The following is a 17,908-nucleotide window of genomic DNA, read 5'->3' as shown; positions in this document are numbered from 1 at the left end:
TACTAGAATATACCATCTTCCTGCATCTAAAGAAGTGAAATCAGTTTTACAATCTCAAGAGCAGTTACATACCACTTTAAATATTTCAGATTTTTGGAGTTAATGCAAGAGACAGACATTCAAACAAGAGGCATGCTTCTGGTTACCTTTGCATTCACTTCAGAAAGGGATTCGGTACTGAGATTATATTTTCGAAACCAGTCTCAACATTTTCATGGCCAGAAAATATGGATATTTCCAGACATTACAAGAAATACTCAGGAACGTAGAAGGACGTTCCTAACAATGAAGGCTGAAGTAATCTCACGGGTGGGGGGGGGGGGCTAAGTTTAATTTGCATTACCCAGGTAAATGCCTGTTAATTTATCAAAATACTAAATATTTGTTCACTGAACCCACTCAGCTCCATACCTATTTGGACTCACACTCCTAAAGTAAAGTACATGGGGGGCACAGCAATTGGAATGAATATGTATGGGATTTCTAGGCTGTAATTATGGGTTTAATTTTTTTTTTCCTTGTTATGATCGCTCTATTGTAACTTGATCTCCCCATTAAATTATCTACAACAATTAAGATATGCTTTACTTACTCAAGGAAGTAATCCATTTTTTGAAAAATCTTTTATACTTATTATTGTATCTAATTTTTCTGAATAACTTTGTTTTGTTTATATTTGAAAATTCAATAAAAATAAAATAAAATAAAATAAAAAAGAAGGAAACATTTGCCTTTTTGTAGATGCCATTAAGATCTGCAAAATAGTGAAGGAGTAGACAAAATGAGAAGTAATAAACGAAAACTTGAATTTTTTTGAAATTAAGCTTCAGTGCAAAACAGTACAGTCATGCACTTAGGGTACAGAAATTTCAGGGAATGGTACATGATGAGGTGTAAAAAACTGATATGCCCCAGCCAGGACAAAGTTCAGGGTGATCATGTCTGATGATCTCAAACTAATTACAAGCATTGACAAGAGCAAGAGGATTGTTAGTTTGCATAGTGAGCGGCAGAACCAGCAGTAAAAAGGAGGTGATGATGCTCATTGGTAAGACCTCAACTAGAATATCGTGTCCAAGTTTGAAGGCTGTATCTCTGAAAGGATAAAGATACACTGGAGGCAGTTCAAAGAAAGACTACCAAAATAGTGCAGGATCTTCACCAAAAGCAATGAGAGAATATTTAAGGGATTAATTATGTACACCCAAAAGAGAAGAGATAGTGAGATATGATAGACATTCACACACCTCGAAGGTATTAATCAAGCACAAAAACAAAACCCTTTTCAGAAGAGAGCACTCCAACACAAGGTCACAGTATGAGGCTGCTGGCGTGTGCAAGTTACTACTGCTCTGGAGGAGCAGCAACTTTAAAACCAAAAAAAAATGTAAGGTAGGGTAGAATTAGGGGATGGGGAGGAGAGGGGAAGGGAAAGGGAGGTTAGGGTAGGGGTAGGGAAGTTCCATCCCAGTCCACTCCTTATAATTGCCTGATTCATCTGAAACGAATGCACATCCCTAGATGTTAACACCTGCTGTACATGCTTATTAGAGATGTGAATCGGTTGCCGAAATCGGTTCCAGTTTCAGGATCATGGACCCGCGGTAAATTCCGTTTCCCATGGTCCGGATGGTTTTTGTTTTCGGCTGTCCTGAACCCGACCCTTTAAATCTAATTATTTAGAATCCTCCACCCTCCTGACACCCCCCCCCCCCCCCCCCAAACTTTCCTAAAGTACCTGGTGGTCCAGCGGGGCTCCTGGGAGCGATCTCCCACTCTCGGGCCATCGGCTGCCAGTAAACAAAATGGCGCCAATGGCCCTTTGCCCTTACCATGTGACAGGAGCTATCGGTGCCATTGGCCGGCCCCTATCACATGGTAGGAGCAATGGATGCCCCCCCCCCCCCCCAAAAAAAAACAAAACAATAAGAAAACCACACAAAAATATTGTGGGGTTTTCCTATCGTTTTTGGGGACCCCTGATATTTGACAGATTAGAAAATATTGTAAGATATTTTCATCCGTCAAAAAAACGATGCACATCCCTAATGCTTATATTGCCATGGGAATAGCCTGCTGCTGTACTTATGGAGTAACCGATTTATACAAGGATTCAAGACACTATTTTACTGTAAGTGCAGTGTTTTGTTTCTGTGAAGATGACAATGGTCCAGAAAAGGGCATACACAGGTTACAATTTTCCTAAAATAAACAGGATTGGTGCTAGCAGTTTGATGGTAGCTGAGTACAGTCCAGCAAGGCCATGAGATGCCAGGAAGCCAGATATTCAAGCAACAACCTTACTACTTTTGGTAGCTGATTGGATTGTAACAGGAAACAGAACTGACAGTATACAAGATCTGAGCATGCTCCATTTAGCATGTATATGTTATTCTGTGTTAAAATCACACACTATAAAGTGATCACATGGTATTAGCTCATGTACGCCATGCTTTCTGTGGTTAACATGCACACCAATAGCATTTGCATGCTACTATGGTATAATTCTGCTATTTAGATGCCAACATTGAGTTCATTACTCATTAAGTGATATTTTCGCATGCAAGTTAAAGTTGAACAGTGTGCACAGTAAAACGTTTTTTTTGTACAAATATTAGTGCATAGGCCTCTATGTGAGATGGAACATAGAGGAGTGTTTGGGTCTCCTGCTTCAGTCTGAATGTTTTGGTTGCTATCAGGCCGATGCAATAAGAGGTGCGGGAGAGCCGGCGCTCCGAGTCGAGTGCCTGCTCTCCCGACGCACGCCCAGGCACCTCTCCTGGGCGCACGATTTTGTATTCAAATTAGGCTGCTCGCAGAAGCGGCAGCTGTCAGTGGGTCCGACAGCCCACTGGTGTCAGTAATCGAACCCGCTGACAGCCACAGGTTCAGAAAACGGACGCCAGCAAAATTGAACGTCCGTTTTCAAACCCCCCCGACCAGTGGGCATATTTTTTTTTTTTTGCTTTGTTTTGTTTTTTTAATTTTTGGTGCCTCTAACTTAATATCGCTATGATATTAAGTCGGAGGGTCTATAGAAAAGCAATTTTTTCTGCTTTTCTGTACACTTTTACCTGTGCTTTCAAGTTAACACCTGCCCTTGAGTAGGCGTTAATTTCTGAGAGTAAAATGTGTGGCTTGGCTGCACATTTTACTTTCAGTATTTTGGAGGAATAACTAATAGGCTCATCAGCATGCATTTGCATGTGATGAGCCTATTAGTTTCGGGGGGGTTGGCCGTGCATTTTACTTTCAGTATTTTGGAGGAATAACTAATAGGCTCATCAGCATGCATTTGCATGTGATGAGCACTATTAGTTTCGGGGGGGTTGGCCGTGCATTTTACTTTCAGTATTTTGGAGGAATAACTAATAGGCTCATCAGCATGCATTTGCATGTGATGAGCGCTATTAGTTTCGGGTGGGGTTGGCTGCGCATTCTCCACGCATTATTACAGTATAAGGGGTAATAATAGCACGTCTAAAATGCACAGCCAAACGGGGGCTAAACGGTGCGCTCGGCTGCGCGCACCTTTCTGTATCGGCCTGTTCGAAATCAGATTAGTTCACTGCTAATTGTGCTATTGGTTTTGTGATCCTACAAACCCATTTCCCCTCCTCACTATACATAACCAATGAGCTAGAACATGTTTGACAAGCTTAGTTCCAACATGGCCAATGTAGCAGGGAGAGTTGAAAATCATTGCCCTCTTTTAATCAACAATAGTAAGTACAAGTGCTCATAAGAGGATTAAAGGCCGTTTCAGGCTATTTCAGGGAGAATTCCTTTATCAGACAAATTTAACTATGAACCTGTTGGAGCCCGCCTAACTAGGAAGAATATTCCAAAGCAGAAAATACGTTTTAGTTACTAAAAAAAAAAAAAAATCTTTGTTATATATTGGCGGAACATAAACAAACGTACTGTATATTTTAAGTATTGTGACTTTATGTATAATAGGTATACTCCATGCACAATAACTCTACTACCTATTAGCAACTAGCGCAGTTACTGCTAAACAGCAAGCCCTGACCCTAGCACCTGGTAATTAAAATTGCTAATCACCAGCAATTATCTAGCAAATCTTTATAGCCCAAGTGAAACAGTTTGACCCTTTGCCCACTGAAAGAAGAATGTTTGCTGTCTATTGATAAGCGCTTAGGCAAAGCTGTGTTCAGCTCAGGTCCATTAAGTGGCTCCTAATAGGACAGGCACAAAAGAGCTCTGACATCTGTGACGGGCACTTCTGCAAGACCAGGTCTGATTGTCCAGGTGTTTGCTGCCAAATAATGCGGCAAAATGTAGTGGATAACACAAGATTATCCTTGTATTGCAGAGTTAATGTCCAGTAGTTTTTAATCATCTAATTAATATTCAGTGGCAAATAGATTCTCACTTTAGGACAATTATTTTATTACAAAATTATTTCTGTGGCCAAGCTTAAGATATTACAGCACATCTAATTCATATACTGATAAGAAAAATAAAATGCAGTACGTAAAGAAGGCAATTTCCCAAGAGACTTCTGCAAGCAAAGTGGTGCTATACCTGCAGAAATGGTGAGAACAATATGCATGTAAAATGATGTGCGAGCAGACTCTGCGTGCTTTTACACTCATGCGGGCCAATGCAGCAAGTGCACACTGTGGCCAACGCAAAGCATTGCCTGCAATTCAGCACTCATTTTGTGAGCGTAAACTTTACTGCTGATGCAGCGAGACGTTTTACACTCACAAAATGAGCGTTCTAAAACGGGAGGAATACCTAGCATCTGCTACGATCCTGCTCGCGGAGCCCATCCCGTGAGCAGGCCCGCCACTCACCGTCGCGCCGGCCCGACGCCGCAGGACTCTTTCATGCGGCCTAGGCCGCCCCCCGGACTGTCGCTGCCGTTACTTGCGGCCCGACGCCGCCTTATGCAGCAGGAGGGGCCGCTGTAGCTCTTTGCGGCCCTAGTGCCGCCGCCGGGACACCGCTCCTTTGCAGCCCTGGAGCCGCCACCTGACGTCCCCTCTCCAAGCGGCAGGAAGTCGCCACCGCTGCTGCTTCCATCCACGCAGCCTGAGTGCTGCCACCGTTTCCTGTCTTCGCAGCAAGAAGCTGCCTCCAGCCTTGCCCTTCCATGCGGCAGGATGCTGCTGTAGACTTCTGCCTCCCTGGACTCCTCTAGGCACTGGCGCATGCCTCTTCATGATATTTAAAGGGCCAGCGGCGGGAAAAGCCCGCGGCCCCACCAGATGATGTCATCACCTTGCTCCTTAGTCCAACCCTATAAAAGGGGCTCAGCTTCACTTCCTTGGGGCCTTCGAATCCGGGTTCCAGGGTCATCCATGTTCCTCTTCTCTGGTCAAGGTCTTCCGTGATCTGCTCCTGTCCAGATGGTTCCATGTTCTTGATGTTCCTGGTCTCCTTGGTCTGATGTTCCTGGTCTTGTTCCTGGTCTTGTTCCTCTTCGGAGCTCCTTCGTCACCTGTTCTTCTTCCAGAAGTCCTGATGTTCCGTGACTAGTAGTCCTGATGTTCCTCATGCAGAAGTCCTGATGTTTCAAGTCCTGATGTTCCTCGTCCAGAAGTCCTGATGTTTCAAGTCCTGGATGTTCCCGATCCAAAAGTTCCTGATGTTCCATGCTCCGTATTCCAGACGTCCCTGATTTTCTGTGTTCCAGTTCTGGTCCTGATGTCCTCTCCTCCGGCTCTTTGTCCTGCTTCCAGTTTCCTTGCTTGTCACCTTTCTGGGTGTGCCACCGTCGTGGTCCGTGACCAGCCCATGGGGGGCTGCATAGGGTGCCTCGGGCACAAGGCCTGTCTTCATGTCTGCAGCGCAAGTCTCCGGAAGACCCTTGCTTTTAATGCTGAGGACTGTTCCTGAAATCCGAGTTCCAAGTCTTGAATCCTGTCCCGGTCTTTGGAGTACCTTGTGACTGCTTCCGTTCTTGCCCAAGGCTCTGCCAGAACCTGCTCTGCTTCAGTGTGGTCCACGACCAGCCACAGGCAGCTGTTTAGAGCACACCTCGGTGCAGGCCTCTACTGAATCTTCAACATGTTCCCAGTTCCAAGTTCCACTGCTTCGCCTGGAGTCTGCTTCGCTTCCAGCATGGTTCGCAACCAACCATGGGCAGCTGTGTAGGGTGTGCTGCAATGCAGTACTCACCCAGTACTAATGCCCGAATCCTGAATCCTTGCCTGAGACTTCCAAGTTCCTGAATCCTCGTCTGAGTCTTTCAAGTATCCTGAGTCTTCCAAGTCTTGCAAGTATCCTTTGTCTGAGTCCTCCAAGTTCTACATAACCTCATTTGAGTCTTCCAAGTATCCTGAGTCTTGTCCGAGTTTTCCAAGTTCCTCGTAACCTCATCTCCTCCTTCAAATTGTCACTTGTTGAATGGTTGGTTATAGTTCTGCTTAGTTCGATGTAAACTGAGTTGATTTGATCTGTATCAAGAAAGTTGGTATATAAAAGCCTTAAATAAATAAATAAATAAATTCGAGTCTTCCAAGTATCCGGAGTCTTGTCCGAGTCTTCCAAGTTCCTCATAACCTCGTCTGAGTCTTCCAAGTATCCGGAGTTTAGTCCAAGTCTTCCAAGTTCCACGTAACTTTGTCTGAGTCTTCCAAGTATCCTGAGTCCTTGTCTGAGTCTTCCAAGGATCCTGAGTCCTCCAAGTATCCTGAGTCTTCATCCGAGTCTTCCAAGTTCCACGTAACCTCACCCGAGTCTTAAGTATCCTGAGTCTTCGCCTGAGTCTTCAAAGTTCCATGTCTCATCTTGTTCCTGCCCTCAGCCTCCATCTGGCCTCATGCACTCATCAGGATCATAGCAGATGCTAGGTATTCCTCCCATTTTAGAACAAAACGAGTGCTGAATTGCAGGCAATGCTTTGCGTTGGCCACAGTGTATCCTAAAAAATGGCACGGGCCATACATTGCTCCTACTATGTGACAGGGGCTGGCCAATGGCACTGATAGTCCCTGTCACATGGTAAGGGCAAAGGGCCATCAGCGCCATTTTGATTAGTGGCAGCTGATGGCCCGAGAGGGGGGACATCGCTCCCAGGACCCCCGCTGGACCACCAGAGATTTTAGGCAAGTTTTGGCAGGGTCGGGAGTATGGGGGATTGTAAATAATTAGATCTGAAGGGTTGGGGTGGATTTGGGGGGGAGATTTCTGTGGGCCCTTTCTCCCCCCCCCCCAAAACGATAAGAAAACCACATGAAATTTTGTGGGTTTTCCTATCATTTCAGGGCCCCCCCCAAACTGCGACGAAATAGGAAATATCGTCTATATTTCCTATTTCGTCTAAAACGAATGCACATCCCTAGTATCAACCTATCTGGCTGTCAGATAGTGGCGTGCCGCTGTCACTTAGCTGGATAAGTCACTACTTATCCGGGTATCTGGTGTGGTTTGCTGTTAGTCAGCTGGATAAATACTTATCTCATGCACAGATTTGCTGGCCAAAATTAATCCCTTCATTTTCTGCCTTCCACACTTTATAATGAGTGAAACGTGCACATAAAAATGTATCCTATACAATATGATTTCTTTTACTTTTTAAAAATAGGAGGTGAGAAGTGAAAAGACAAAAAAAAAAAAATTGTAGTCTGAAAAGAGCTGAACATAAAATTTGTTAGCTTAAACCAGTGATTTTCAACCCAGTTGGAACACACCCAGCCAAGCAGGCTTTTAGGATATCCACAATGAATATGCATGAGGGAGATTTGCATGCACTGCCTCCAGCATATGCAAATCTCTCTCCCATGCATATTCATTGCGGGCATCCTGGAAACCTAACTAGCTGGGCGTGTCCGGGAGAACTGGGTTGAGAATCCCTGGTTTAAACATCCGTGTGAAAAAGGCAGGGTGGGCACGAAGAAAAGTTGTCCTATAGAAAATCACGACTCTCTTAAAGAAAGAAACCGTATATACTGGTGCTAGCATCCTATGGGATTTTAAAGTTTCGACATACATTATCTTTGTGACTGGATCGGAACTCATTTCCCCTCAGGTACAACTTATTTAGAGCGACATTTAATTTAAACATTTGGAGCAGTTTAAACAGGGGGGGATTTCTCCTATTCCCAGTCTCTGGGAAAATCTTAAGAAGCTGAGCCCTAAGAGGTCCATTTTTTTCGATTGTCCGCTTTGCTGCTACATCAGTGGGCACTGTGTGTACCCCGTGGTCTTTCCACCAAACTTCAGAGAGAAAGTACATGGCACACTTACCCTTGCTGCTGGTATAAAGTACCTGGTTTGCCCCCTGCTTTTTCACATGAGTAGGTTTTCTGTGGAGAATGTGAAGCCTACACTTGAAATTGCAGTTCCGTCACGTTCTGTTCCAGTCCAGCCTAAAACAACCCTGAAATGTGGCTTCAAATGCATGCATTGTGGAACAGTGAGCATGCCTTTAGGCATATAGAGGGAGGTTGATTTTAAGACGGCCAATTTGCATGCTTAATTCATTATTCATCCACGTAAATGGCATTCAGAACTGTCCTCTGAATAGTTGTTTTCTTGAAAAAAAAGAAACGAGGAGCGCCAAGTGGTCAAGTACTGTAGAAGCCACCTCAGGCTGGCAGTGCTCATACATGAGAGCTGTACTAGGGTGGGGATTAAAACTTTTAGGAATCTGTAGAAGCAGGGGCAGTGGAGGGGCCAAGCCCCTTCTCTCTGTCCCTCTAGCCGCCCCTCCCATTGGTTTCCCTCCCACCACTCCCTCTCTCTCTCCCACACACACTTCTCCTTTCTCTCTCCTTCCCTGCCCCACACCCTCTCCTTCCTCTCCATCTCTCCTCCTTTCTCTTCTTTCCTCCCCCCCCCCCCCCCCCCACTCACACACTGATAAGCGGCTGGAGAAGACAATCTGTGGTGCTTTGGGTCGCATCCTCCAATTCCTCCTCTGCCGCTTGGCCTGGTGGCAGCTGCTTCGAAGCACGGAGTTTGCACAGCGTCCCCTGCTCTTCCGAGCAGCAGCCAGGCCCAGACCCCCCCCCCCCCCCCCGCAGGGAGGGAGGATGCGGCCGACACAAGGCCGCTCTCATCTTCTCGGCGCAAAACAGCCGCCGCCTACCCAACCTGGCCCTGCATCTCCCGTAGTTTGGTTCTGCTAAAGGGTGGTGGTGGGGGAGGGGGGGTGGTGCAGGAGGCAAAGGAGGATTGAGAAAGGTGGAGGTGGGGGGGGGATGTGAGGCAGGAAGGAAGAGGCGGTCCCACTTTAAGCGGGGGGACAGTGAGGAGACAGTCTGCCCTCAGGCCCTAGGGGGCCCGGAGGAAATCTGCCATGGGGCAGGAAGAAGGAGGAGGCTGTTCGCCTCAGGCTCCAGGACCCGATGGAGGAAGTGGTCTGCCTCGGGCCCCCAGTGGCTGAAGGAGGAGGCAGCTGTGGAAAGATGGAAGAGCCGGAGGGAAGGGAGAGCCTGCTGTAGTGAAAGATGATGAGACTTGGGGATGGATGGGAGGGCACAGGGCAGCAAAACACTTAGCACTAGCCTAGCGTCAACAGGCTCTGTCTGGGTGAGGTGCATGGTACACAGCAGAACATGAGCCATTATAAGGCCGTGCTGGGCTGGTGAGCTTATCGGGGCAGCGGCATGATGGAAACTGCAGCACTCAAACGGCCCACGTGCGGCTTCTACTGCTACCGCACAGGTCCCAGGTCATTAGGTGGAAACTGGGCCAGAAAAGGCTTTTAGTCGATTGCAAGGCTCGATCAAGAAGATAGCCGATGGAAGGCAAAGGCAGCAGGATCGGGAAGAGAGGGGATGAGCGCTCGCGGAAGGTGCAGCAGGAAATTGCCTCAAACTCTTCGCTCCTGGCGCTAGTCCCAACCTGACCCTCGGCCTCGAGCCGCAGTGTGATTTGATTCACGGGGAGCAGGAGGCATGAGTAACTGGCATGCTGGGAATGGGAAGGATGAAGAGGAAAGGGGAGAGTCTCAGGGGCTTGCTGTGATGCTACAAGTCCGTGTGTCTCGTGGAAATACATCCATGACACCTTTTTATGCCTTTCAACAGAATCTTGGGAAACAGTTATACAGAAGGAGTTCATATCTGTCCGTCTATTCATCTGTCCAATCGGGTTCAAAATAGCTCTCCAAAGAAAGGATGGAAAGCCGCCAAGTTTGGCATGCTGGAAGAAAACGAGAATATCTCAGACGAACTTAAAGACGTGAAACGGTCAGTATTTTCAGAGAACGAAGCCTCCCAAAACCACCCCCCTTTGCTTTACTATGGTAGGCAGTTAGACACTTCCTTAAGAACGTTTCCTTCCTGGTTGATGCACGTTATTTCTTCGGCACATGCTTCTTGCTGTCGAAGGTGATTTTCTTTGCTTGAAAGAGCTCGTGGAGGATGCGTGGTTTTGTGCAGAGATGCCAGGGGGTGGCACTTGTTTAAGGCACGATCGGATATATGCGATGGGAAGAAAGCACAGTGTGCAGGAGATGCACCGTAGCTCGAATGAGTGTTATTCACCTTGAAAATCAGTTGGCTGGTAACGTTCCAAGCTGATCCTTCGATGCAGTTTCGGTAGAAGGGCAGTCACTTCTGAATGGATTTTCTTTTTCCAATTCAGAATCCACAAGTTCAAGGGTCTCTTTAACCTGCTGGGGAACCATTTTCAAGCCATTTTCCCACATAAATAGCACTTCGCCTAGTTAAAACGGTAAATAGCAGTTTACCCAGTTAAAACTGCTCTCCTTTATCCAGCGCAAAGCATGTGTGGGATTCCACAACCTGTTTACTTTAGCTGAGTTTAAAAAAAAGATGCAATCCAGGGGGCAAGTTTAGGCTGGGAGATATTGGGACTAGCCAGTCACCCTAAAAAGAAGTGTGTGCAACTGTGAACCAAACTGCATGCAGGTTGAGCAACATAAAATGGAAGCCAATTAACAGGGGATGAAGAAATTGTCTGCTACTGGATAAGCTGAACCAGTGGCGTGTGGTCAGGGCTTAAGGGATTCACTGAATCCCCTAACCTAATTTATTTTTTATTTTTTTAGCAGTGTCGAGGGCATTCCAGGGGCGCGCGCGAGTTATGCTTGCCAGAGGCAGGCGTAACTTTTAGAATAAAGGTAGGGGGGGGTTTAGATAGGGCCAGGGGGATGGATTAGGGAGGGGAAGGTGCGGGTGGGTGGAAGGAAAGTTCCCTCTGAGGCCGCTCCAATTTCGGACAAAAGTACGCACGCGCACGCGCTGTTTCTTAAAATGTACCCCAAAGTATAGAACCACTACTTTGATTAACTTACACAATTTAAAAAAAATCTGTTTTCTAACTACGTGATTTTGATTGCTTAAGCACAAGATCTGGAACAGTTTACATTCCTTTCATGTGAGAAGGAAGGAAAGAGAGAAAAAGGTTTATGAGACAGATTACCTATATCTCCTCTCCCTGCTTTATGAAACTTTTTGGTAAAACAATAGCTGCACAATTAAAATAATGCAAACTTTAAATTAGGTGTTAGCATATACAAAAGCATACATATCTGCTTTACTAGCAACCTAAACCAGTAAAAGATGAAGCTAATTTCCTGGAAAGGAAAAAAAAAACTCAGCAAGTAGAACAATGCACAAAGAAAAACAGAAACGTCAAACATTTCATTTTAGTCTAGCCTTGACTTCTGCCGGTTTCACAAAAATCAAGGAAGAATTTAGGTTATTAGCTGAGGTCAGACACCCCATTGTTTAAGTAAGTTTTGGGTGTGCCACAGAGAGTAGAAGGAATGGAGTCAACCAACCCTAACTTAGGGGCTGATGCAATACAGTGCGCTCAGCTGAACGCACTGTATAACCCGCAGTTGGACGTGGGATAAATAGGTGCTAATCCAACCCCTAATGCAATAGGGGGATTAGCGCCTATTTAACTCACATCTGACTCGGAGTGAATGAGATAGCGTTCATCACATGCAAATGCATGTGAATGAGCCTATTACTCATTCACTCCGAATGCAAAAAGATAAATGTGCATCTCAAATAGCACAAAACTTTACTGACTAAGAAGCTGGTTCATACTTCTGATTACATGCAGCACCATAGATTAAAGTCCTATCATGAGGGGTGCATACAGTGATTACATTCTTGCTCCCCTTTCCCCAATGGTCTCATCAAAAGAACTTAAGTCTGCTGTGACATTAAGACCCCAAGGATTCTTCTACATGCTGCTGCAATCTCCAAAAGGTACTTTCTGCTTTTAATTGTATCTTACTTTCCTTTTGACTATTGCAAATGACACCTTCTGTGACTACATGATACTAAAGTTAAATACACACAATATTCTATGCTCATACGTTTTCTTATACTCTATCCTGTTTGCTGCAGATTACAAGAAAAATTATTAATATAGACTATACAGTCCTAAAATAAATAAATCTGCCCTTCACACTAAAAGATCAAGAAATACATGGGCACAAATTAAAGGCTTATATAAACCTTTCACCTGAAATATTCCATCCTTGTCGCCAATTTTGTTCCATGTTCAGAACATGTACATTGGCATACATTGTAAAGAACAATAATGGATTTTTTGATTGAAGAGTTTATATCCAAATGGACTTAATACTAAGTTAGATTGTATTAATTTTCTTTAATAAGAGACTTTTATGATGTGAGATGAGATTGTCATTAACAATTCATGTTGAAATGAGTAGACATCATTTAGGAATTTTATATGGTCTTCACTGAATGAATAGTTGATTGTTGAAAAGAATGAATTATTAACCAATGGGAACACTCTTTTAAGAAATACAAGTATTTGACTGATAAGTCTTTTAAAATCCTTCTTTGTTTATGTTTCAGTTACTATTTGAAGAACAAGATGAGTAATAAAAGTTTAATGGCAGCTGAGAAAATAAGATGTCCCCAAAGCAGAGCTTGCCTTGAAACATGATGTCATGTCAGGCTTTGGCAATTTAAGGGAAGTAAAAATTTTCCTGTTATGACATATGGATTTTATATGCAAGATTTAAAAACAAAAATGTAAAAAAATAGGCACTTATGTTTGGACTTATAATTAAATAGTAGAGCAATATTGGGTGAGAAAGTGATACCATTGTATGATGGTCTAATAAGTTATTGGCTATTAGAGATGTACATCATTTTTTGTGTTCGTGTCATTCTTCATTTTTCGGCCGCCATGGAAAATGTCATTTTTTTTCGGTTGGGGTCTTTTTGTTTTGCGAAAAATTGATTTTTAGTTAGTGCGTGCTAACAAAAACCGTTAGATATTGTTACTTTTTGTTACTTTTTGTTAGTGCACACTAACAGGGAGTTAGTGCACACTAACGGGGAGTTAGCACGCACCTATTCCCATTAGTGCACACTAATTGGAAAAACGAATTTTTGCAAAAAAACGGGACAATCACGATCTTTTTGGGGTTCTCTGAAACATGCCGAATTGGACAATTTCATTGTAAATTTCCAGTTCGGCAAAAACAAATGCACATCTCTATTGGCTATGTGTCACTAGTCTGTATCCAGAAGACTTCATTGTCTCCAGTTTCTACCTTCAGTATTTCTGCCCGATCTCCTTCCTATTGCTGGATTCCTGGTATGCTTCATCTCCTCGCTCTGTTCCAAACTTCAAGCTCCTTGCTTGCATCGGGGACTGTCCCTTGTCAGCTACCAGCTCTTGATGGGTTCAACCAAGGGGAAGGTGGTTGGCATGCATGAAAGACACCCAATTTTCCTGCTGTCTTTGACTGGATTCACCTCTCCAGATGTTAGGCCACTCATTCCTGTGACAACCCACAGACTACTACTGTCACACACATATTTTACACTAGTCCATATTCCTCCTCATTTACCATTCAAAAGATAGTTAAATTATGCTCTATAAAATGACTTCTTGAAATATATTCTTGTAATAATATGAAAAAATTAATTCTATTCTCCTGTTCCTTTTTTTTCTATTTATTCTTGTAGTTATATGGGCCAAACTGTACTAAAACAGGTTTAAAAAAAAAGTGTATGTATAGGGTCTCTAGGCAAATATTTCAAACTCCATGGTCTTCTTTGAACTGACATAAACATGTAAGCATGTTCCATACAACCTTTGCACTCTTATTTTAGATGCTGCTGATGTCATAAAGACAACATGTAGATCATCAATATGCACAATGAAATCAAGCTAATGAATCATTGTTCTATTCATAGTGGGGTGGATTTTAAGTGCCCTGTGCACGTAAATCCGGCCGGATTTACGCGCACAGGGCCCTCGCGCGCCTATTTTGCATAGGCCACCGGTGCGCGCAGAGCTCCGGGACGCGCGTAAGTCCCGGGGCTTCGTAAAAGGGGCGGGGAGGGGGCATTCCCGAAATGACGCGGCGTTTCGGGGGCGTGACGTGGCATTTCTGGGGCGGGCCCAGGGGCATGGCCCCGGCCCGGGGGCTGGTCGAGGCCTCCGGACCAGCCCCTGGGTCGGGTGATGGCACGCCAGCAGCCCGCTGGCGCACGCAGATTTACATCTGCTTTTAGCAGGCGTACATCTGCCAACAAAGGTAATGGGGGGTTTAGATAGGGCCGGGGGGTGGGTTCCACCCCCCTGGCCCTATCTAAACCCCCCATTACGCACGCTGCCTGTTCCCTCCGAGAGGCCGCTCCGATATCGGAGCGGCCTCTCGGAGGGAACAGGCAGCGTGCGTTGGGCTCGGCTCACGCAGGTTGCACAAATGTGCACCCCCTTGCGCGCGCCGACCCCAGATTTTATAAGATACGCGCGTATCTTATAAAATCCAGCGTACCTTTGTTCGCGCCTGGTGCGCAAACAAAAGTACGCGATCGCGCACATTTTTAAAATCTACCCCAGTATATTTAGCTATTTCTTCTCTAGCTAAATGTCACCTGTGGTTAAACATTGAAAGTTGTAGTAGTCCCTGTAGCTATGATTCTGCAGCTCTAGTTTTTTTGCATGAGACTACAGCGAATGTGAGCAGCAGCCAACTGCCCTCACAGTGAAATGTTCTCTAGAGGAAAGTGAAACTTAAGAGCCTGAGGAAACACAACAGCATGGAATTTCCTCTGGGAGATTATACAGAGACACACTAGTAGCATGTGCCTGAGAAAGTGATGCTATACGTCTGAGGAGAAAAAGATCAGAGCATTAGTGTGTGTGCAAAGACTGAGCTCCAGAGAGAAGCAACAGTAGCTTGAGTGAGTTGAGAGGCAAGATTCCGAGACCAGCTGAGAGAAAGGAACTTGGTGAATGCAGAGGAAAACAGACATAGGAATGGTGAAGATCTCGGTGAGAAGGAGCTAAAGAACCAACCGAGTATATATGAAAAAGGTGTGCATTTGCCAAGAATGCTGCCGATTTGTAAAAGATAGAGAGCCCAATATTCAAAGGTTACTTAGATAGGTAGGATATATTTGGCTATGTTCAGTGGTTACCATTTAGCAGGATATGTGACTTATGTGGCTAAGTAGTTCGGATGACTCGAGTGGGAAATGGGTGGATCAGGGCAGCACAACTTATTCAGCTTAGATCTAGCTTCATCGTCACAATATAGCAGAAATATGGCGCATCAGTGTCCCATGCTAAAAAGATGGGAGTGGCTAGGGAAATTAATGAATACCGCCCCACATATGTAAGTATCTTGTCATGTGTCATTTAAAGCCTCTCGCGTCATTTTCTTTGTTTATGTATTCTGGCTTCCTGCAGCTGCTTCTTAGAGAGTGTGTCAGGAGTTGACGACAGTAGAGTTTAGTTGGTGGTTCACTGGAGTTTTGGAGGAGAGTTCTCTTGATTACCTGAGTGAGTTGTCTCATTTATTGTTTCTCATATGTTTACCTTTACCTTTGACTATTGTGTTTATCTGTGTGTGAAAGTTTTTGTGCATTTGTCTTGTTTGTCTGTCTGTCCCTTTGTGTGGAGGAGTGGTGAGGCATGGTGAGGAGGCTAGATGGAAAAAGGCTGCAGGGCCCATCCTGTCTACAGATTTACTATACCAGCTAGATAGGATGGGCCAGCAGCCTTCATCTATATCTACAGTTCCTGTGTTAGCTTGCTGATGTGGATGGTCTACTGTCTGCCAGTGCTGTATTGCTGCTTCCTTCTTATGCCCTCCTCAATGCTCTGCCCATAGTCCTGCCTCCTTGCTGCGGTCTCCAGTCACAGTCCTGCTGCTGTCTCATCTCATCTCATTTCATCCTACTACTGGTTTCTCATCTCATCCTGCTGCTGCCTCCATGCTGGTGTCTCATCTCCTGGGGCTGCTGCTTCCATGCTACCTTCTCAAGATGTGGTCCTGCTGCCTGCTATGTCAGTTTTGCTGCTGTGGCTCTTTACGGTCCCTTTTGAGTGCACTCTTTCAACATGGACTGTTAGAGTTGATGCCAGCACAACAAAGGGATGGCAAGAAAAGGCCCTAACATTAGAGCTGTACTGTAAAAATTGAGTTGCCACTTCCACTTCCTAGGTTCTTTGCTGTAATCATCATTTTGCAAAAGGATCAGATCATTTTTTTTATATATGTAGTGTTGCCATTTGTAACAGTATCCACAAAATGTGCTGGTTATTTCACTTTTTCCTAGCCTTTCTTGACATTTCTGCTGCAATTGACACACAAAATCTTACCACCTTATTAGGTCACCTTGAAGCTTTAGGTATTTCTTCCTCTGTGCTGGCATACTTCACTTCCTTATTACACAACCGTTTTCACAGGGTGAATCTGGGTGACTTGTTCTGTTCTTTTCCTTTTACACCCCAGTGTTCTTCAAGTTTCATCACTTTCTGCTGCATTGTTCAACATATACATAGTTCTGCTTTAGGAGTCAGCTACAAGTTGTATGCTGATGATATTAAGTTCTTTCTTCCAATCTCTTTTACCATCGATGATGCATTGGTTAAGATCTCAAGTTGTCTAGTAGGCTTTAAGGACTGGTAAATTGACAATAAACTTGTCCCGAATGTAAAAAAAAAAAAAAGAATGACATTATCCTACTTTCTCACTTCCTTGCTGATGATGCCCCATCCAGTCTCCTGATCGACAGCCTTTCAATTCCTATTAACCGTCAATTTCAGAATCTAGGCGTTATACTGGATTCCTTCTTCTCACTAGTGTCCACACATCAAATCTGTAGTCCACAATTCCTTCTTCAAGCTGTGTCGTTTAAGTACTATGAAGCCATTTCTTTCTGCTCAAGATTTTCATACAGGTACCCAAGCACTGGTCATGTCATTCCTCAACTGTTGCGGTGCCTTATATCTGGGTCTCCTTAACTATGAGGGTGTTACAGCTAATCCATAATGCTGCTGCTTGTTTAGTGTCTGGATCCCCTTTATGTGAACATATTAAACCAGTTTTAGGGGGTTATTTTCTAAAGGAATTGCACGCGAGCGATAGCTAAATCGGGGCGGAGTCCGCCCCAGAAGGGGAGGAGTCGGGGTGGCGTCGGGGCGGACTCCGCGACAACTTTGCTGACGGCGAAAAGGTAGGACACCTTATCGCTGCCAGTAACGTGCCCAATAGCGCCACCTTTCACAGTGGCGCTATTGGTTTGCGAAAGCCGGCAGTGATAGCACCATGCTGTTTTAACTCGGTTTTAAAAATGTATCTTTTGGACATCCCTTCTTTGACGCATCTAGGTATATCCCACGAGCGAATGTTTGGAGTGGAAAGCCCAGTGTTTTGGAATGACCTCGAGGTGCTCAAGTCAGAATCTAATCTTTCTTGGTTCAGAAAATTACTTAAAATACACCTTTATTCTTTTGCTTTTAATGACTTATCTAGGCTTCAGGCAAGCATTTTTTTTAAGTGAAGTAAATGCTGTTATGTTTTTATAATGTCATGCTGGCTGGGGTCGGGGAACACCCCATCAGGAACAGGGCAGAACCGCAGGGCTGGACTGGGGTTTATCTTCTGCCTAGCCAGCCCCCTTCCCCACAGGTTGAGTCCTGTGGGGAAGGGGGCTTACCTTCAACA

This window comes from Rhinatrema bivittatum, chromosome 5 (assembly GCF_901001135.1).
Source record: "Rhinatrema bivittatum chromosome 5, aRhiBiv1.1, whole genome shotgun sequence".
Lineage (NCBI taxonomy): Eukaryota > Metazoa > Chordata > Amphibia > Gymnophiona > Rhinatrematidae > Rhinatrema > Rhinatrema bivittatum.
This window is presented reverse-complemented; position numbering follows the sequence as displayed.